This window comes from Condylostylus longicornis, unplaced genomic scaffold (assembly GCF_029603195.1).
Source record: "Condylostylus longicornis isolate FDR11 unplaced genomic scaffold, ASM2960319v2 ptg000082l, whole genome shotgun sequence".
In the NCBI taxonomy this organism is placed as follows: Eukaryota; Metazoa; Arthropoda; class Insecta; order Diptera; family Dolichopodidae; genus Condylostylus; species Condylostylus longicornis.
The window spans coordinates 11,722-34,921 of record NW_026578050.1 but is presented as its reverse complement, the minus strand read 5'-3'; the positions used below and the strand labels follow the sequence as shown (position 1 = coordinate 34,921).

The following is a 23,200-nucleotide window of genomic DNA, read 5'->3' as shown; positions in this document are numbered from 1 at the left end:
CATATCAAACCGATATTTTGAGTACAGTTATATCTGGATACGGTCGTCTTGGAAATACCATACATCAAAATACGCTTAAAACATACCTGCTTTAAATGAATTGTTTTTGCGATTACTTCCTATTTTGCAAAACTGAACAAAGAAGTAGTTACCTTTAGAAATTATTTTTACGGCTACCTGTACAGTTATGAATTATCTGTACATAGTATTCTAGCATATTATAAGGTTTCCATTTTCATAAAATCGTAGTTGTTAATAATATTCTTAAAATATTTGTATACTTATTCTTTTATTAGGTAAAGTTTTAAAAGTAGAATTTAAATGTGTGTGCAACAATAGACAACTTCAAAGATGTTTAAGCAAAAGTATTTGAATTGCAAAAAATGTAAAACAGTATTTTGAAAACTGTTTTATTATTTTTAAATTTCGTCACCCCGCAATTATACTGTCGTATAATTATACTGTCGTACAATTATACTGTCATACAATTATACTAAATGACAAAAAATTAGTTAAAAATGCACTCTTTAATAATTTTTGAAGCTCTATCCATCCCTGTCACTCTCGCGGCCCTAGCTCTTTTGGTTCTTGAGATATTTTAGCGTTTTTTTATCGTAAAGATCAGATGAGTACATTGAACTTGCATTATTATATTTTATATGCCAAATTTGGGGATGTACAACAAAAATTTCATATAAAAATAGCGTTTTAAATTTAAGCATTTATTTTTTTGTCGTACGTTGATAAACAACATAATAATATTAAATTTCTTAAATTTTATTGTGGCGTACGTGCATAGAAATAGTATTGTATACCTTATAATAATAACAATGTACGTGTTTAAAATTGTTTTGTGCTATGGCATCAACACATGACAGTGATCTAAGTTCAATTTAACTTCAGTTTCGCATTCTTTTATCCAGAATCCGTGAGGGAATTTTGAATGAAGAAAGATCTAATGGTTAGTATTATTCAATAAATACGAATATATTAAAGCCATTGCTCCATTTTGTTAAACAAAAAAACATTTCTTAAAGATGAGATTGATTTGAACGATATACAAAAGAATCCAGATTTCAGCGTTGAAGAAGAACTCGAAAATTGTAAAAAATTTTATGAAAGTTTTTTAGTTACAGGTAAATATATTACTTTTCTTATTTGAAAACTATTTAAATAAAAGAAATTCCTATTTATAAAAGAAATTCCTCACCATGCGACTAACGAAGTTTTAGAAAAAAGTGAGTGCTGTTGCAAAAAAGGAAAAATTACTAACTGGTAGAAACAAAACTTGTTGGGAAAATCACAACATCGCATGGAGAGGAATTACTATTATGGGAGATGTTAGCTGAAACACGATAAAAATTAAATCTTTTCAAATGAAAAATATAATATATTTAAATTAACCAATTTTCAAAATATGTGTATTTAAAAACAAAGAAGGCATTATTGGAATACCAAAATTTGTTGAAACTGAGGTAAAAGTTTTGTTTGGCAAACCTGCATCATGTTAAAAAAAAAATATAAATACTCTACTTAATTTCCTACCATGGGCAGATGTACGGTATATTTTCAATCACTTTTTGCATTAAAAGCTGACACTTTAGTTAAAAGTTCAATTTTCAAATACATATTATAGTGGAAGCCTTTTGAACCAAAGTTAATATATCTTGCGCCTTCGTGAACGATATATTAACTTTGGAATGGAGTTTGTAACCACTTGAATGAGTCGTCTTCGGTATGAACACGTATATAATATATTCTTGCTCAGCGTAAAATTTTGCTTTGATTTAGCCATGTCTGTCCGTCCGATGGCACGATAACTCAAAAACGAATAATGTAGTCAGAACCAAATTTTCACAAGCTGTTTCCTTTGTGCCAAGGACGAACCTTTTGTAATTGGACTAATTCGGGTTCGGGTAGCTGCCATACAACTCAAAGAGTTTATTTTAAATATTTCAAAAACTGATAAAGGTATCAATATAAAATTTTGTATACGAGTGTCCAATTATATTCTACATACGTTCTAAAAATTTGAGTGGGATAGATGCACCGGTTCGGGTGGCTGCCATACAACTTCAAAAGCAAATTTTTTATATTCGGAAAAATAATAAAGTCAGATCAAAACTACTTGGCAGTTGTGTGTCCAGTTATAGGTGAGATATATATCCGAAGTTTTGGTTGAATTGCTTGACAGGTTCAAGTAGCTCTTATACAAGTCTAAAAGCTCATTTTAAATATTTGGAAAAATAATAAAGTCAGATTCATGAAACTTGTCAGTCATGTGTCCAATTATAGGCCAGATATATTTCTGAAGTTTTAGTGGAATGGCTTGACAGGTTCGCGTACCTGCCATACAACTCCAGAAGCTAATTTTAAATATTTGGAAAAATAATAAAGTCAGATTCATGAAACTTGGCAGTTGTGTGTCCAGTTATAGGTCAAATATATATCCGAAGTTTTGGTTGAATTGCTTGATAGGTTCGAGTAGCTCCTATACAAGTCTAAAACCTTATTTTAAAAATTTGGAAAAGTAATAATGTCAGATTCATGAAACTTGGCAGTTGTGTGTGAAATTATAGATCAGATATATTTGCAAAGTTTTAGTTGAATTGCTTGACAGGTTCGGGTACCGGCCATACAACTCCAAAGGCTAATTTTAAATATTTGGAAAAATAACAAAGTCAGATTCATGAAACTTGGAAGTTGTGTGTCCAGTTATAGGTCAGATATATTTCTGAAGTTTTGGTTGAATTGCTTGACAAGTTCGAATAGCTCCTATACAAGTCTAAAAGCTTTTTTAAAATATTTGGAAAAATAATAAAGTCAGATTCATGAAACTTGGCAGTTGTGTGTGAAATTATAGATCAGATATATTTGCGAAGTTTTAGTTGAATTGCTTGACAGGTTCGGGTACCGGCCATACAACTCCAAAGGCTAATTTTAAATATTTGGAAAAATAACAAAGTCAGATTCATAAAACTTGGAAGTTGTGTGTCCAGTTATCAGATATATTTCTGAAGTTTTGGTGGAATTGCTTGACAGGTTCGAGTAGCTCCCATACAAGTCCAAAAGCTTATTTTAAATATATATAATTCAAGCAACTTGGCGATTGTGTGTCCAATTATAGATCAGATATATTTATGAAATTTTAGTGGAATTGCTTGACAGATTCAGGTACCTACCATACAACTCCAAAAGCCAGTTTTAAATATTTGGAAAAATAATAAAGTCATATTCATGAAACTTGACAGTTGTGCGTCCAGTTATAGGTCAGACATATCCGTGAAGTTTCTATAGAATAGTTTCACAAGGTTGAGTAATTGCTAAACGACAACGAAAGACTGAAACGTTTTTACTTGTTTTTGTGTTATATTGTGTTATGAGTTGAATAAGTCTGTTACGCTTCAAAAGTGATAACATTCATTTATGTATAATTTACTCTTAATGTTATTGTTTTGTTACACTTTTTTTTGCAAAATGAATAAAATTAGCAAAGAAATATAATGTGTCGTGCATATTTGGTTTTACTCCTAAACTAAGTAGCCGAAATAGTTTTGCTTTAATTACATGCATTAACATTAATAATTTTGCTTAAATTACATGCATTAGTAATAAGTTATAATAGAAAAAATAACATTTATATATGTATATGTAAATGTGTTCATATGCAGATATATAACAATCAATTCATTTACAGCCGAGATGATTGACACATCTGACATAATGCCAATATTTATATTATTTTTAGTAAATAAATATATTTATTTACTTTAATAATATTTATTTACTTTAGTAAATAAAACAAAACAATAAAAAACAACATTTACACTTTGCTAACAGATAAAGGACGCAGAAAGGTTATGAAGCTCTAGAACTTCACATACAGAGCCTTTACATTCCATAGAATTAGAGCCCTTACATTGCACTGAATACATTCCTATATTGGTGGGACCTAGAACCTGGGTGGCAAGATTAGTGAGACCTGCGTGCCAAAGTTTTAAAGATTATATATTTTGTTATGCAAACGTGCCGAGAAGTTTTTATAAGGCAATTAAGCTGAAAAATAACTTTGTATAACAATTTCAGAAAATTAGCTATATAATCTACATACTTGTATAAAAATTGAAATTTCAAGGATATACTATAAAAATATGGAGGGATTTCCTTGCAATATCATATATAAGCTTCGTCTGATAGTGCCAGAAAGTGTTGAGGAATCAGGTGCCGGCAACAGACCTTTAATACGAGCCAAGTTCACATTTTTGCGTAAGTGAAGAGGAATAATTACCAAATTTCCATGAAATTAACTGTTTATATTCAGGATAATAGCGTTATGAACTTTTTGGAAATAAATTTTTTGAGAATTTCAGGGCTCGGAAACCGAACCAGAGGACGAAATTTGATTTGTTATATGCATGGAACTAATTGATGGGATTTCTTAAAATTAAAAATTTAATATTTGCTAGCAAAACTAAATGACGAACTTTTCAAACAAAAAAAAAGTTGGGTCAATGGTTTGCATTGTAGCACTTTTCCCTTCAACAAGTGAAAATATTGCTTTCGAAAACAGTCTATGTATACTTAACATACTATTAAAATTATTTTCATTTAAATGCGGAACTATTTATAGGATTGGATGAACGGTTTATGCAGTTTTTGAAATAAAGCAAAAATTAATTTAACGAGGGGTTAACATAATGCTCGATTTTAATTAGAAATTCAGGTAAATTTTCATAGAATTTACCGTCACCTTTGTGTGTGCATAGAAATTTGAAAAAGTTTGTAGTTTTGTTAATATAAGGTACCAAATATTCACATTTTTCAAATTTCGAGTGGCGATAACTTGAGAGGAGGTGAAGATTTTCTTCTGTTTATTGTTTCTCTCAATTAATGTCTGAAAGCTGTTAAAATTTCAAACTTTTACAACCTGGGGTTGAGAAGAAAAACCACATAAAAAATTAATGTAACAAACGGATTTTATATAATCGTAAATTTTAACGGCCATTTTGTTTTTTAAAGTTCAAGTATAGGATGCCGTGATAGAAGAAGCAACCAATTCTACTACAATAAAATTGAAAAATGGCATTTTTAGATAGGTCAAAATCATGTTCTGCGAAAATTAGTTTCTAGTAAAGATCTATGTTCATATAAAATTTCAAGTTTCTATCTTCAAGGGTTTTTAAGTTTTGTAAACAGAGCGAAACTAATAAGTCCTTTTTTCAGAAATTTCTTGGAAAAGTGCTAAAAATGGAGATGTTAAAACAGGATTCGGAAAGCGATTCAGAGTCGATTTTATATTTTTTGCCATATTTGCGGAACGGATTGATGGAATTTTCTGAAATTTCATATTTGAGTTTGATGGTTACCGAAAATAACTGGTGAACTTTTTAGGGAACTCGTGTAGCAAAAAAGCGGAGGTCTACTAAAAGTCAAATTTACATTTTTCTTGGTATGCTTACTAGAAGCTTGTTAAATTCCTTAAAATTAAAAGAAGGTATTCAAAATATAAATTCATAATATTCTGTAACACTAAACTTCACTTAACTATGCAGTAAACATTGCGGTTGATTATGTGCTGAGCACATCAGATTTTTACCGACCGTATTGTGTAAACAATAGGTAGGTTATGTGATGGCAACAAATTTTGCATATCGAGTTTTCGGTGCAAACGTACTTCTCCATAGTAGGGAAGTGTAAATAAACTATTTTTAGCAACCTGTCGGTCTGTCCGTCTGTCGGTCTGTCGGTCTGTCGGTCTGTCGGTCTGTGTGTGCACGCGTGTATCTCAATTCGGCTGAACCGATTTTGATGAAATTTTATATGTAAGTTTGTTTCCACCATGGCACGGATCGATCAACTTTTGGTATATATCAGGCGTCGGGAACTGCACTTTTTAGCGGGCCTGTTTTACATTTTTGAACATTTTGAAGAAAATATTCAACCGATTTACTTGAAATTTTATATATAAGCTCAGCTCGACCGTCCGCAAAAATTCGTATGTTTTGGAAGAAATCAGGCATCGGCAACTAGACATTTACTACGGGCCAAATATACATTTTTGTGTGTATAAAGAGAAATAATCAACCGATTTCATTGAAATTTAATATATGAACTCCTCGTATTAAAATAATGAACATATAACTTTTTTGGAAAGATCAGGGCTCGAAAACGGATTTGCGGGCCGATTTTACATTTTTCACCATTTTGAAGAAAGTATTCAACCGTTTAACTTGAAATTTCATATATAAGCTTTGCTCGATCATACGCAAAAATTCCTAACTTTTGGAAGAAATCAGGCATCAGCAACTGGGCGTTTACTACGGGCCAAATATACATTTTTGTGTATATAAAGAGAAATAATCATCTATCTAAAAATGCCATTTTTCAACTTTATTGTAGTAGAGTTGGTTGCTTCTTCTATCACTTTAAAAAACAAAATGGCCGTTAAAATTTACGATTATATAAAATCCGTTTTTTACAAATTTTTTATGTGGTTTTTCTCCTCTACCCCAGGTTGTAAAAGTTTGAAATTTTAACAGCTTTCAGACATTAATTGAGAGAAACAATAAACAGAAGAAAATTTTTTTCCATCTTCACCTCCTCTCAAGTTATCGCCTCTTGAAATTTGAAAAATGTGAATATGTAGTACCTTAGATTAGCAAAACGACAAACTTTTTCAAATTTCTATACACGCAGAAAGATGACGGTAAATTCTATGCTATTAAAAAATATAATTATTTTTCTTAACTCACGTAATTAACCCTTAAAATCGAGCAATATGTTAAGCCCTCGCTAAATTAATTTTTGCTTTATTTCAAAAACTGCATAAGCCGTTCATCCAATCCTATAAATAGTTCCGCATTTAAATGAAAATAATTTTAATAGTATGTTAAGTATACATAGACTGTTTTCGAAAGCAATATTTTCACTTGTTGAAGGGAAAAGTGCTACAATGCAAACCAATGACCCAATTTTTTTTTTTGTCTGAAAAGTTAGTCATTTAGTTTTGCTAGCAATTAGTTCCATACATATAACAAATCAAATTTCATCCTCTGGGTCGGTTTCCGAGCCCTGAAATTCTCAAAAAATTTATTTCCAAAAAGTTCATAACGATAATATCCTGAATACAAACAGTTAATTTCATGGAAATTTGGTAATTATTCCTCTTAACATACGCAAAAATGCGAACTTGACTCGTATTAAAGGTCTGTTGTCGACACCTGATTCCTCATCACTTTTTAGCACTATCAGACGAAGCTTATATATGAAATTGCAAGGAAATCCCTCCATATTTTTGTAGTATATCCTTGAAATTTCAATTTTTATACAAGAATGTAGATTATATAGCTAATTTTTTGAAATTGTTATACAAAGTTATTTTTCAGCTTAATTGCCTTATAAAAACTTCTCGGCACGTTTGCATAACAAAATATATAATCTTTAAAACTTTGGCACGCGGGTCTCACTAATCTTGCCACCCAGGTTCTAGGTCCCACCAATATAGGAATGTATTCAGGGCAATGTAAGGGCTCTAATTCTATGGAATGTAAAGGCTCTGTATGTGAAGTTCTAGAGCTTTGTAACCTTTCTGCGTCCTTTATCTGTTAGCAAAGTGTAAATGTTGTTTTCTATTGTTTTGTTTTATTTACTAAAGTAAATAAATATTATTAAAGTAAATAAATATATTTATTTACTAAAAATAATATAAATATTGGCATTATGTCAGATGTGTCAATCATCTCGGCTGTAAATGAATTGATTGTTATATATCTGCATATGAACACATTTACATATACATATATAAATGTTATTTTTTCTATTATAACTTATTACTAATGCATGTAATTTAAGCAAAATTATTAATGTTAATGTATGTAATTAAAGCAAAACTATTTCGGCTACTTAATTTAGGAGTAAAACCAAAAATGCACGACACATTATATTTCTTTGCTAATTTTATTCATTTTGCAAAAAAAAGTGTAACAAGACAATAACATTAAGAGTAAATTATACATAAATGAATGTTATCACTTTTGAAGCGTAACAGACTTATTCAACTCATAACACAATATAACACAAAACAATATAACACAAAAACAAGTAAAAACGTTTCAGTCTTTCGTTGTTGTATAGCAATTACTCAACCTTGTGAAACTATTCTATAGAAACTTCACGGATATGTCTGACCTATAACTGGACGCACAACTGCCAAGTTTCATGAATCTGACTTTATAATTTTTCCAAATATTTAAAATTAGCTTTTGAAGTTGTATGGGAAGTACCCGAACCGGTCAAGCAATTCCACTAAAACTTCACAAATATATCTGATCTATAATTGGACACACAACTGCGAAGTAGTTCTGATCTGACTTCATTATTTTTCTGAATATAAAAAACTTGCTTTTAGAGTTGTATGGCAGCCACCCGAATCGGTGCAGCTATCCCATTAAAATTTCTAGAGCATATGTAGAATATAATTGGACACATGTATACAAAATTTTATATTTATAGCTTTAACAGTTTTTGAAATATTTAAAATAAACCCTCTGAGTTGTATGGCAGCTACCCGAACCCGTTGTCCCAATTAGTCCAATTACAATAGGGTTCGTGCTTGGAACAGAAGAAAAACTTGTGAAAGTTTGGTGTCGATTGCATTATTCGTTTTTGAGTTATCGTGCGATCGGACGGACGGACGGACATGTCTAAATCGACGCAGAATTTTACGCTGAGCAAGAATATATATATGTTTATGTCCATACCCCAGATAACTCCTTCAAGTAGTTAGAAACTCTATACCAAAGTTAATATAGAAGTGCAGGGTATAATGAGTATGTTTTATTCACATGCATCTTTATATAAGCCTTCGAAATATACAATTTACTAATACATGCATATACGGTGTATTGAAAATTTATCATTTTACTTTTTGCTAAAAAATATATTTTTATATTATATATTTTCGAATAAATTAGAATTTTTAATTGTGTTTTAGGATGTTAGAAAAATAAAAACGATTATATACAGAATTAATTTTATTTCATTTAAATAGGGTATCTTCTACGGCGCATCGGACATTTGTATCATCTTCTGAAATATCAACAAAAAAATTTGACGATGAGTTACGAGTATGTTCAGAATTTATTTGATGTTGTGTCTGCGACGTTGTTTATACTGAAATATTTTTCAAATTGTGTATCCAAAATTTTTTCAATACATACGTTGCATATGTTTCTCAGTTAAAAGTAGAAATTTTTAAATCAAAAACAATCGAAGCAAAAAATTAAAAAAAAAGAAAACCTTTAAAATTTTATGACTTATGTATATTACACGAAATTATTTAATTTTCTTTTATTTGAGATTAAATTACTTAAATAAATTGTTAATATCTTAACATTAGTAGGTAATTGATTATGAATTATATCTGCATTTCACTTTCGGGGCATTTATGTTTATATGAAGTTAATAAAATATATACTATTATATTTTTTATTTAAATATGATTACAATAAAAACTTTAAAAAATGCACCAAATCTTACTGATTTTTTAAGTAATTTTTTTTTTTTTAAAATAATGTTATTTTTTTTTGAAATTCCACCTTTGTGGAATTAATAATATTATTCATTAATAAATATTCATTTTATTTACTAACACCAAAAATTAATATAAGTATTCACTGAATTTAAATTATTTAAATTTTATACAGCAAATAAATTATTTAACCGCTCAGCGACACAGCGTTCCCGTACGAAAATTATGTATGGGCTAAAAAAATGCTATAGTCTCATTTTTTGTAAAACCTTATCCTATAAACACAAATACAAAAATATTAACATGGCTTGTACATTATGGGGGTTTATGGTTTTATTACATCAGCTTGTATATAAAAATTATAGTATTTTTTGGCGGAACTTTTATCATATAATAACATTGACTTTGTTCCTTTCTCCCATTACTAGCAGGCGCATTTGTCCTCGTTTTCAAAATATCATAGAATATTATTACATTGTGAACTGCCGCTGTGACAACTGTTAAATAAACTATTAAAGAACTTAAGAAAATCAAGTGATAAAACTAAACTTAATATTATTAAATTAGTTTATATTATTAATATTATTAAAATTAGTACGGTTCTGGCATTTTCTGTAATAAATAATTTGTGAAAATTTGGTGAACTTAGATTATCGTTGGGACGAACGGAAGGGCGGACGGACGAACGGATGGACCGACGGACAGACAAAGCTAAATCGACTCTGAATCCGATGCTTAACAAAAACATATACTTGAGTCTATATCTCATGCCATTATTTCTTAGCGTTACAAACGGAGAGGCAAATTTAGTGTACTCTTCGGACATACGGTCGTACGGGTATAAAAAGGAAATACTCGCCAACATCTCACAAAAACTCTTTTGGTTTTTATAATAATTAAATGTAGTACACGTAATATATAATTAGCAATAATATACAGAAACATTAAGTAAACATAATTTGCTTTATTATTAAAGACATAAATATTTTTATTTGAATTATTTATATCTAAAATAAAAGTATTCAGTATATATTTTTTAAAAAATTATAAATTTTTTATTAAAAAAATAACTCACATAAATTTTTCTAACTATATCCATATTTCCTAATCATATTTTCAAATCGTTTTTAGCAACATTTTTTATGTTGTAAAAAATAAAAACCAAAAACTTAATATTGGCTTCAAAAATTATTAATTGCTAGCTATTCATGTATTACTTTTTCTTTTTTTTTTTCCTTATTCACTCCTAGAAGGAGCATAGGGCTAGTGCATGATTCCTCATGCACTAGTTTCATAGCATCATAGAGTTTAACCAGGTAGGTGACTAGCCTGTCGTAGTTTTATTTATATTAATTAGTTGAGGTTATTAATATTTACTGTTTATTTTTCTTAGTTTTTTAATATCGAATATTACGAATATTTGAAAATTACTTGTATAATATTTATTAGTATTGTATATTAAGTTATAATGATATTGAATATAATTTTTATAGTGACCTGACCGGGGTTTTTGAACCCAAGACCCTTCGGTTAAAGGACCGGTGCCATAAACACTGCATCAATGGTCAGATATTCATGTATTACTAGATCCATGATTATTATGTAAGGCTTTTCTTCTTCTTGTGCTGCTAATCCACTACTGGATGTTAAGCGATCACTTTTTTTTTTTTTTTTCTTTCTTCTTTCACACGTTATCTTAGACTTGCAATAATGTTGGCATACTCCTCTCTGCATCTGGCACAGTGGACTAATTCTCCTATTGTTCTTATACCTGTCCAGTTTCGAATATTTCTGAGCCATGACATTTGTTTCCTTCCAATGTTTCTTTTGCCTTCAATTTTTCCTTCAATAATTAATTGGAGTAGCTCATATTAAGGACCTCTTATTATGTGACCAAAATAACTTATTTTTCTCCGTTTAATTGTTAGAAGCATTTGCCTATCCGTATTTAATCTTCTCAGAACTTCGAGATTTGTGACCCTATCCGTATAAGAAATTTTCAAAATTTTTCGATAGCACCACATCTCAAACGCTTTTAACTTATTTAAAGCCATCACCTTCAGCGTCCATGATTCTACTCCATATAAAAGTATAGACCATACATAACATTTTAGATACCGTAGTCTTAGCTTAATGTTTATTTCTCGGTTACAGAGCACATTTTTATACTTCATAAAGGAACTTCTTGCCATTTCAATTCTACATCTTACTTCTTTATCTGAAGTCCAAGTTTCATCAAGGTGACAGCCCAAATACTTATAATTGTTAACTCGCTCGATAGGTACATCATTTATTGTTATATCACAATTGATGCTTGGGTTGTTACGCCTGCTGACTATCATGAACTTTGTCTTTTTGACATTCATATTAAGACCGAAACGACTGCTGTAATCATTGACTCTGTCAACTAAATATTGCAAATCACCCAAATTATCAGCTATCAGAGTTGTGTCATCCGCATATCGTATGTTGTTGATGTAGATCCCATTTACTTTAATCCCTTTATCTATTGAACCAATTGCTTGTTGGAAAATGTTTTCAGAGTACAGGTTGAATAATAATGGTGACAAAATACAACCCTGCCGAACACCTCTGTTGATTTGCAGGTTAGATGTTTTGAGGTGTCCTATTTTAATCTCTGCAGTTTGATTCCAGTATAGATTTCTGATGCACTGTATGTCCTTATCGTCGAGGCACATATTTCTTAAAATATTTATCAATATGTCGTGTTTTACTCGATCGAACGCTTTTTCATAATCTATGAAGCACATAAATACATCTTTTTCCACATCTTTGCAATTTTGCACCAAAGCTTGTATACTAAAAAGAGCTTCAAGTGTTCCCATTCCTTCTTTGAACCCGAATTGTGTGCCTCCCATTGCTGATTCGCATTTTTCGTGCAATCGATTATGCAAAATTTTTAAAAAAATCTTTAAAGCGTGACTCATTAAGCTTATGAGTCTGTACTCATTGCATCTCTTAGCGTTGTTCTTTTTTGGAAGAGCAATAAAAGTTGATACTAACCAGCTTTCAGGATAAACTCCACTGTCATAAATATTATTAAATACTTTCTCCAGAATATTTATGTTATTATCATCAATTAACTTAATTATTTCAATTGCTAATTCATCCGGCCCAATCGCTTTCTTGTTTTTTAATGATTCAATAGACTTTATGATTTCATCCTTTGTGATGGCAGGACCTGTTAATTGTCTTGATGATTCCTGAATGAAGTCGGATCTTGTAGTATCCGAGAAAAGCTGGCTTATGTACTCTTTCCAGATCTCTTGTTTTTCTTCCTGGGCTGTAACAATTTCATTCTGCCTGTTTACCAAAACAGATGGACATGTTTTCCGGTAAACACCGGAAGCTTCCTTGATTTTTTTATGTACATTAAAATCATCGTGGCGATGCTGCAGACCTTCAATCTCGGAACATTCTTGATCGAGCCAATTAATTTTTGCTTGTCTAATTTTGGATCGAATTAATTTTTGAAGACGGTTGTACTCAACCCGATTAATGTTGCGATATTTTCTTCGTTCATTCATAAGATCCAATATTTCATCTGTCATCCATTTTTGTTTTGCTTTATATTTTTTTGTTCCTAATTTATTTTTTGCCACAGTTTTTAGAACATCTGTTGTTTTTTGCCATAAAGATGTTATGCTATTTTCATGAAGGTTAAGAGAATGAAGTTGGTTGTTTATTTCTATTCTGGTGTTAACATATATATCATTATTTTTCAGTTTATCCAGATCAATTCTTTGTGGTATTTGTGTTCTACGAATTGCCGCCAGTTTGATTTTTATTTTAGCAATAAGCAGATTATGATCTGATGGGACGTCAGCGGCTGGGTAAGTACTGACTTTCTTTACTGATGTGCTGAATCTTTTATTTAAAAGTATAAAATCAATTTGATTCCTGACAATGTGTTCCTTGGTGTCTTTCGGAGAAATCCAGGTATATAGTCTTCTAGGTGGTAGGCAGAACCAAGTATTGGTAATTATGTACTTTTCTTCTTGGCAAAATTGTACCAGTCGATTACCTGTTTCATTTCGAGTTCCAAGACCATATGAACCTACAACTTCATCAGTTTTTCCTTTGCCAACTTTAGAGTTGAAATCACCCATTATAACATTCAGCTCGTGTGGTTTTGTATTTTTAAGTAGATTTGTTATTTCTTAATAAAAACTTTCGATTTCTTCGTCACCGGCATCGGCTATAGGGGCGTAAACTTGGATAACATTTAAATTTATTGGGGTCGTGTTAAATTTTAAAAGCATTATCCTGTCAGAGTAAGGTATGAAGTCTGACACTGAATCGACAAACCATTCCGACACAATTATTCCAACGCCCTTTCTATGTTGTGTAGTGTCATTACCTGAATAAAACATTGTCGCTCCATCAGTTCTACATTGACCAGAGTTCGGCCAGAAAGTTTCACTAATACCGAATATGTCCACCTGTAGTCGTTTCATTTCGTGGATTGTGTTGGCAAATTTTCCAGGTTCGAAAAGACTACGAACATTCCAAGTACCTATTTTGAGATGTTGTTTTGTTTTACCTCCGGCGATTCTTAGCACCCTCTTTTTGCCGGAGACTGAGGGCCGTGTATTTTCGTGTGCTTGCATAGTGATTTTTCTAGGGATGATTATACTTCAGTGGTTTCACGTTGCCTTCTGAAGGGTTTTCGGTAGTTTTCCTACTTTGTATTTCAGCCGCCATTTTATGGAACAGACGCTGTTCGTAGCCGCGTATTGTAGGACAGACGCTACTTTCGCACTCATTATTTAGCCTGAAATCTTATCAGTTGCCCGGTGGTCACCACTTGGAGGTATAATGAGTACTTGATAGTAGCTGTCACAGTTGCAATGCTGGAATGTTCCGTAGGAACAAACGGTCAGCACCTACCCTGTCGCTTACTAACCGACCACCGTAAGGCTTTTACAAAAACGTAAATTTGTGACCAAAACCGGCATACACTTTATACGATACGATTTTACGAATATAATGTATAGAACATAATTATTACGTTCTGTATAATTATTACTGTAGATTCTGTACAGAGAAACATAGAAATCCTTATCAGAGATTTGAAATTTTCGAAAAATTAAAAACAATTAAATATAATATATATAGAAATTATTTTATATCGTTTGAATAATAACAAAATGAAGTTTGATGTTCTTGCAAATTAGAATAATAAATTACAGCCAACAAAAAATTTTTAAGGTAAAACAAATATAGTGAATACATACATAAAAAAATCTGATGTGATCAGCACATAACCGACGCAATGTCTATTGTCTAGTTAAGCGAAAGTGTTACAGAATATTATAAAAACGTCTGTTAAATGCTTCTTTCCAGTTTTTAGGACATTAGTAAGCTTATATATGTAAATTTGACTCTTAGTAGAGTTTCGCTTTGTGCTACCCGAATTCTCTGAAATGCTCGCCAGTTAGTTTGGGTAATAACCAAAACTTAAACATCAAATTTCAAAAAATTCATCCAGTTAGTTCCACAGATATGGTGAGAAACGTAAAATCGGCCAGCAGATCAGTTTTCCAGCCCTGATCTTTCCAAAAAATTTATATGTTCATTGTTTTAATACGAAGAATTTAAATATCAAATTTTAATCAAATCGGTTGTTTATTTTTCTTTATATACGCAAAAATGTATATTTGGCCCGTAGTAAGTGTCCAGTTGTTGACGCCTGATTTCGTCCAAAAGTTAAGTGGATCCGCGGACAGTCGAACGAGTCTCATATATGAAATTTCAAGTAAATCTGTTGAATGTTTTCTTTATAATGATCAAAACTGTAAAATAGGCCCGCTATCCCAAAAATAGGGGAAATGAATTCCTGCCATACCTGAAATAAATTCGCATATAAAATTTCATCAAAATCGGTTCAGCCGAACTTGAGATACACGCGTGCACACACAGACAGACAGACCCACAGACCAACAGGTTGCTAAAAACAAGTAAAAACATTTCAGTCGGTATAAACCGATTTTTCGGTTTATACCTTATATAAAGCTTTTAGACTTGTATGGGAGCTACACGAACCTGTCAAGCAATTCAACCAAAACTTCAAAAATATATCTGACCTATAACTCGACACACAACTACCAAGTTTCATGAATCTGATTTTATTATTTTTCCGAATATAAAGAATTTGCTTTTGGAGTTGTATGGCAGCCACCCGAACCGGTGCAGTTATCCCATTGAAATTTTTGGAGCATGTGTAGAATACAATTGGACTCACGTATACAAAATTTTATATTCATAGCTTTAAGAGTTTTTGAAGTATGTAAAATAAACCCTCTGAGTTGTATGGCAGCTACACGAAGCTGTTGTCGGAATTAGTCCAATTACAATAGGGTTTTTCCTTGGCACAAAAGAAAAAACTTGTGCAAGTTTGGTAACAATTGCATTATTCGTTTTTGAGTTATCGTGCTATCGGACGGAGGGACGGACGGAGGGACGGACGGAAGGACATGTCTAAATCGACCAATTACAATAGGGTTTTTCCTTGGCACAAAAGAAAAAACTTGTGCAAGTTTGGTGACAATTGCATTATTCGTTTTTGAGTTATCGTGCTATCGGACGGAGGGACGGACGGAGGGAGGGACGGACGGAGGGAGGAACGGAAGGACATGTCTAAATCGACGCAGAATTTTACGCTGAGCAAGAATATATATATATATATGTCCATGGTAGGGAAGTGTAAATAAACTATTTTTAGGAACTAATCGGTCTGTCGAGAACTGCACTTGTTAGCGAGCCTGTTTTACATTTTTGACCATTTTGAAAAAAATATTCAACCGATTTACTTAAAACTTCATTTATAAGTTTCGCTCGATCGTCCGCGAAACCTCCTAACTTTTGGAAGAAATCAGGCATCAGCAACTGGACGTTTACTGCGGGCCAAATATACATTTTTGCGTATATAAAGAGAAATAATCAACCGATTTTATTGAAATTTAATATTTTAATTCCTCGTATTAAATCAATGAACATATCAGGGCTAGAAAACTGATCTGCGGGCCGATTTTATATTTTTCACCACATTTACGGAACGAATTAATTCAATTTCTTGTTATTCTATATTTGAGTTCTGGTTGTTACCGAAACTAACTGACGAGAATTTTATGGAATTCGGGTAGTGCAAATCGAAACTTTACTTATAGCCAAATTTACATTTTTCTAGGTATGTCAACTATAAGCTTACTAATTTCCAAAAAATTGGAAAGAAGTATTTAACAGATATTTTTACAATATTCTGTAACACTTTCACTTAACTAGACAATACACATTGCGGTCGGCTATGTGCTGACCACTTCAGGTTTTTTTTAATCTCTTCGCTTTTAGAAAATGCATATATCAGTTTTGTCAACTTGTACTGGAATAAATTACACAAATGGTTTTGTGCGCCTTTAGAATGCTTAATATATTTTCCTTTACTTTATATACGAGAAAAATGCTTTCGTACGCCTTTAAAAATGCATTATATAAAGATTATAAAAAATACATTATAAGACATCTTTTGCGCACTCTTTCTCCCAAAAACTTCTGTGTGTATAAAAATGAAAAAAAAACTTACTGCTTAACTCCTTCAGCTAAGGAAATTTTTTCAATGCAAATGTTGGTGAGTGATTGCATTAGTGTGATGTAAGCGGAGAGCGAATTACTTATGAAATAGATATACTTTGGTAAAAACTTCCTACATAAACAAATGCATAAATATTAAGATGGCTATATTATGATGTACCAACATTATGGTTGTTTATGTTGAGAGTACATTTTTTACCGACCGTATTGTGTAAACAATAGGTAGGTTATGTGATGGCAACAAATTTTGCATATCGAATTTTCGGTGGGAACGTGCTTCTCCATAGTAGGGAAGTGTAAATAAACTATTTTTAGCAACCTGTCGGTCTGTCGGTCTGTCCGTCTGTCGATCTGTCGGTCTGTGTGTGCACGCGTGTATCTCAAGTTCGGCTGAACCGATTTTGATGAAATTTTATATGTAAGTTTGTTTCCACCATGGCACGGATCGATCAAATTTTGGTATATATCAGGCCTCGGGAACTGCACTTTTTAGCGGGCCTGTTTTATATTTTTGAACATTTTGAAGAAAATATTCAACCGATTTACTTGAAATTTTATATATAAGCTCAGCTCGACCGTCCGCAAAAATTCGTATGTTTTGGAAGAAATCAGGCATCGGCAATTAGACGTTTACTACGGGCCAAATATACATTTTTGTGTATATAAAGAGAAATAATCAACCGATTTCATTGAAATTTAATATATGAATTCCCCGTATTAAAACAATGAACATGTAAATTTTTTGGAAAGATCAGGCATCGGCTATTAGACGTTTACTACGGACCAAACATACACTTTTGTGTATATAAAGAGAAATAATCAACCGATTTCATTGAAATTTAATATATGAATTCCTCATATTAAAGCAATGAACATATAACTTTTTTGGAAAGATCAGGGTTTGAGAACTGATTTGCGGGCCGACTTTACATTTTTCACCATATCTACAGAACAAATTGATGGAATTTCTTGAAATTTGATATTTGAGTTCTGGTTGTTACCGAAACTAACTGGCGAGCATTTCAGGGAATTCGGGTAGCAGAAAGCGAAACTCTACTAAGAGCCAAATTTACATTTTTCTAAGTATGTTAACTATAAGCTTATTATTGTCCTAAAAATTGGAAAAAAGTATTTAACAGACATTTTTATAATATTCTGTAACACTTTCATTTAACTAGACGATACACAATGCGGTCGGTTATGTGCTGACCACATCAGATTTTTTTCTATAAATATGTCTATGATTATACCATATAAGATATTCACGCATCATAAGAATGAAGCAAAATGTTATTGCATTAATACCTATTCTGTACTGTCCGCCATATTTACTGCCACGTGACAAAATATGACGCAACGTTAATTACACTGTTATGCTGATAGTCGTGTTTACTAATATAACCAAGAAAAATTAGTTTAGTCTAAGCATATAAATGTGTTAGGTTGAATAAATATATTAAAAGATGATTTAGCAAACATTTCAACGTAATGCCACACTTATTTATTATCAAATGTATTTTTATTTATTATAATTGCTTATTTTTATGAAACTCAATATATTTATTTTTACACATATACTGATTTTCATTTTGTTATAGATATATTACAAAAAAGGCAGCTTATTTCACTGCATTAAATATCGTTAACTAATCAATCATAATAATATTTTGTTAATTGTTATAAAGTGTGAAATGGAAGATTTCATTACTCGCAAAAACGTTTTATCTTATCAGCCTGAACAATCACTCATCTTTAACATTGCCCTTTCAAACTGCTCGGTGATTCAAAAACGGTATGCAACTATATATATCATTCTTTAGAAGATCTAAAATGTGTAAAACCTCTATTCCGGAAAAAAGGCCAATTCTCAATTATTTTTGAAATATAACTACTTTAAGTTTTTACTTGCTCTTATTATTTTACTTATGGTTTAGAATCTAAGAAAAAAGGGGCTTCAGCAACATTTTTTTTTTCGAAGATCTTATTGAGGGCTTCAAGAATGAACAAATCTAGTCTCCTTTTGTTTTCGGAATAGTCAGCATTTGTTATTTAGCTAATTATGAAATTCTGTACAATTTTGTTCCTTTCCTTTGTCAAAATTGAGTTAATAAGGTGCCTATAAAATCTTCGACCAGATTTTAAACATATAAAAACCACAAATTTCTTAAGCTAATAATAAATTAATTTGTGATATAATGTGTGATATACGTAAATATACACTAAATCGTATTTATAACGTACATATGTAATATAATAATGAATACTGAAATGGAAACAAGTAAATAATAGTGTCTAACAAATCATTTAATATAATGATTTGGTGCACCTTTCTTGATGACACATATTGAAAAGAAATATTTTATTAAACAAGTGCGTTGACTGATGGAAAAATATTTTTAGCATCGTATATATGGTTGCAAACCTTTCTGAATCACATACATATATAAATATAAGTTAATTATCAACAAACAAATAAATTTAAAATATACTTAGACAATGAACTACTGGGCTTTCATCTAAACGTTTCCGGCATACAGTACAAAATTTCCTCTTGCAATGTGATGGCTCTGACCAACAATGAGCTACGGGATTCTGAAATAAGAGAAACATTGAGTTTGTGCATATGAAGCAAAAGTATCTTAATTAAAGTTATTGAATTAAATATTTTATTTATTTAAATGAAAGTTATATCAATAACTATATTTTAAATGTCGTTTATGGTTTAAAATTTATGAAAAAATAATTTTATGTAGTGCAGTATAACGATAGCTAAGTCAACGAATTTTGATAAATTAATTTTTAATATTAAATAAATTAGTTTAAGTTTTTCTATATTAAATAGATGGTAAAATTTAACTTATTTCATTTAAAGCATTTTTAAATTTTGATTCATAATTCGGATGAACCCGATGTTTTGGGGTCCGACTTCTACATTCAAATATATTTAGAAACCATAGACAGCAACTCGATTTAAAACTAATTTTGAGCTTTTATCTTCAAATAACTCATGCCCCAGGTTTTGCGGATCTCTATACGGATTTTGAAGATTTCCAAAAAAATGATGAAAGTTCGTGTAACAAAATTAGGTAAATGGTAATGTAAGGTTTAAGCAAGTTCACATAATGTTGTTAATATAATTTCAAACATTACGGTACGTTTTTAGTATAGACACGTTTCCTACATCCAGTTTTAATGAAAAGTGAAATCTTATTTTAGAAATTAATATTAAAAATTAATTTCGTATTATCCACCTCTCACTTCGAAAAATTCTGTAATAGATAAGATAATTACTAGTGACCCTAATTTAAACAAATTAAGACTTAATTTACATGAGACCTACATAAATAAATACATCAATAAAGGAGGGCAAATTTTGAATTTCTTTAAGCAATAAGTCTTTGACTCCCAAAATATAAAAAGTCATATCCATATATGTTGCCTTATAGTTTTGTTATGTAGCCTCTGTATTATGCGTACGAATTGTTTATTAAACATGTGCGCGATTGATGTAGATATATATGTTTTTTCCTGTAATATATGAGGTGCACAAGTTCTACGATTTTGCAAGAGTTCAAAAAATATAAATTTGTGTTCACATCATATTTTTTTATACGTATGTTCGTACGGGTCTGTCCGTCCGGCCCAACGATAACTCAAAAACTAATTGAGCTAAGTTCACAAAATTTTCACAAATGATTTATTGTAATAAGTGCCAGAACGCTATTTAAATTGGATATGATCGAGGTACCAGTTCGGGTAGCTGCCATACAACTTCAAAATTTATTTGGCTATATCTCAGAAACTATAAAAGCTAAGGTACTGAAATTTCACACAAGCGAATATATTAGTAGGGTTAATGTGTCTGATAAAAATCGTTGAAATTAATTCTTCTTCTGGTACCTGCCATACAACTTCAAAAGTAATTGATCCAATTGAGGAAAATGGAGTGTTACCTTATTTGGACATACTGGTGAAAAGAAAATCTGAAAAAATTGGATTCAAGATATATAAGGAAGAAAACAACAACACAAAGATGCATTCCAAAAGATTCGTACCATTCAACGAAACATAAAATGGCGGCGTTAAACTCTATGATCCATAGAATGCTAACCACACCGATGGACAGACACGACTATAGATCAGAAGTAAACTTCATTTTGGACACGGCTGTGAAGAACGGTTATTCTACTGAACGTATTAACAAACTCATTAGGAAGAAAAAACGAAAAATTGAACAGGAGAATATGATCACATTGTTTAAACAGAACAGTATATTGGAAGAACAAAGAACAACATCGGCATCTTTGAGTTAAGATCATCACTGTACAAACTTGATAAATAAACAACTAAGGAAACACAATATTCGGACATCGGAAACCAATAGTAAATATCAACTTAGGAGTTTGTTAAATTCGGCTAAGGATAAATTGAAGATACATGAAAGATGCGGTGTGTACAAAATCAATTGTAATAATTGCGATAAAGTTTACATAGGACAAGCGAAGAGACCCGTTACAACAAGACTTAAGGGATATTTAAGTGAAATAAAAATGCAAGGAGAGTAAGATTTAACCGGATTTTCGATTCTATGGTTGCAAAACACATTTATGAAACGGATCACACAATCGCGGAAGGTATTGAAAGAGGTAAAAGGAAAACACAGGAGAGAAGTTCATGAAACCATGCAGATATACAAATAAAACAAGGACTGCCTACTGAACACGGATGAAGGTAACGCGGCTACTTGGCTCTTTAAATTAATTATTTGAACAGCTTTAAGGTTTAAAAAAAAAATAAATAAATAATCAAATTCTAGATTAAGTCAGGTAGATAATTATATTAAGTCAGGCATAATATTCCTAATTTTAATAGATTTCAATTTTTATTGTTTGTTGTCTTAATTAGAAGAAAATCAGCTTTGATAAAGTGCGTATGTAGGGCAGGAAATATATTAGCAAAAAAAAAAAAAAAAAATATTTTATTCCGAAAAAAAGGAAATTTTCTTTTCGTTGAAATTACTTGGCTCCTTCTGGCACCTACCATACAACTTCAAGAGTTATTTTACTACATTTTAGATACTATTAAGGCTATGGTATTGAAATTTCACACAAGCAAATATATCAAATATAAAATATATTAGTAGGGCCGATGTGCTTGATAAAATTCATTAAAATTTCTTGGCTCTTTCTGGTAGCTGCCATACAACTTCAATAGTAGTTTGACACACACAGTATTTTGAAAAAACATAGTACTGAAATTTTGCATAAATTAATATGGTAATACGGCAACTTAAAGTCATAGTCTGTCTCATAGTCAGTTATGGTATCTTTATTCCCACATAGGATAACAAATTCGTACGGGTATCACAGAATTGACAAGGTCAACTCTATTTTTTCTCGTTTTGTTATAAAAATGATTATTATGTTAATTTACATAATGAATTTAATGTAGAAAGAAAAATTTAAAAACTAAATCAAATTGTCGTTAACTCGCCAAATAAAAAAATTTATATCCATATACTGGTCCAGCAATAGTCAATGTAGTTGATTTCAAATGATCTTGAGTTTAACATCACAAAATATAAAAATCTAACAGCTCTGTACGGCTTATCGTTTTGCTTTAGAATCTGTAGAATGTTCGTAAGTAACATGTTTAGTATGAAGCTCCGCAAAAATACATTAATATTGAAGTCAACCTACACATGTTATAAATGCCCGTACTACTACAGTATAGATATTTTTATACCATCCTTGGGAAGAGTAATGTATTTCCAAAAAGAAAAGCAAAATCTTATATAATACACAAATTATTATAGCGAGACTTACGGCTAAAATAAATAACGTACACAAAGAGAATACAGAAAAAACATGACAAACAAGAATAATAATGCTCAATTTTCATATATAAAAATTTTCTGTACATCGTATTCCAAAAATCTTATGGAATGAAGAGTACACAGATTTGGCCCACAAATTGAATAAGGCTGGTACGCAGTAAAATTTTTAAATATTATTCATCCTCAATTTGTATTGTTATAAAAATGTAATTAAAAATTTTCTT

General features: G+C 31.0%; 2 long non-coding RNA genes across 2 annotated transcripts in view; one reads left to right on the top strand and one right to left on the bottom strand.

The window, feature by feature from the left end:
- The window catches only part of LOC129613322 (uncharacterized), a 28,334-nt gene extending 8,600 nt beyond the window's left edge, over positions 1-19,734 (bottom strand). Inside the window, exon 1 of the long non-coding RNA XR_008697298.1 lies at positions 19,630-19,734. This is a non-coding gene — a long non-coding RNA (uncharacterized LOC129613322). The remainder of the gene's footprint in view (positions 1-19,629) is intronic.
- Positions 548-9,303, top strand: LOC129613323 (uncharacterized). The gene is made up of 4 exons (XR_008697299.1): positions 548-961; positions 1,038-1,136; positions 1,200-1,475; positions 9,050-9,303. It is a non-coding gene; the product is annotated as an uncharacterized LOC129613323 (long non-coding RNA).
- Positions 19,735-23,200: the final 3,466 nt, after the last annotated feature.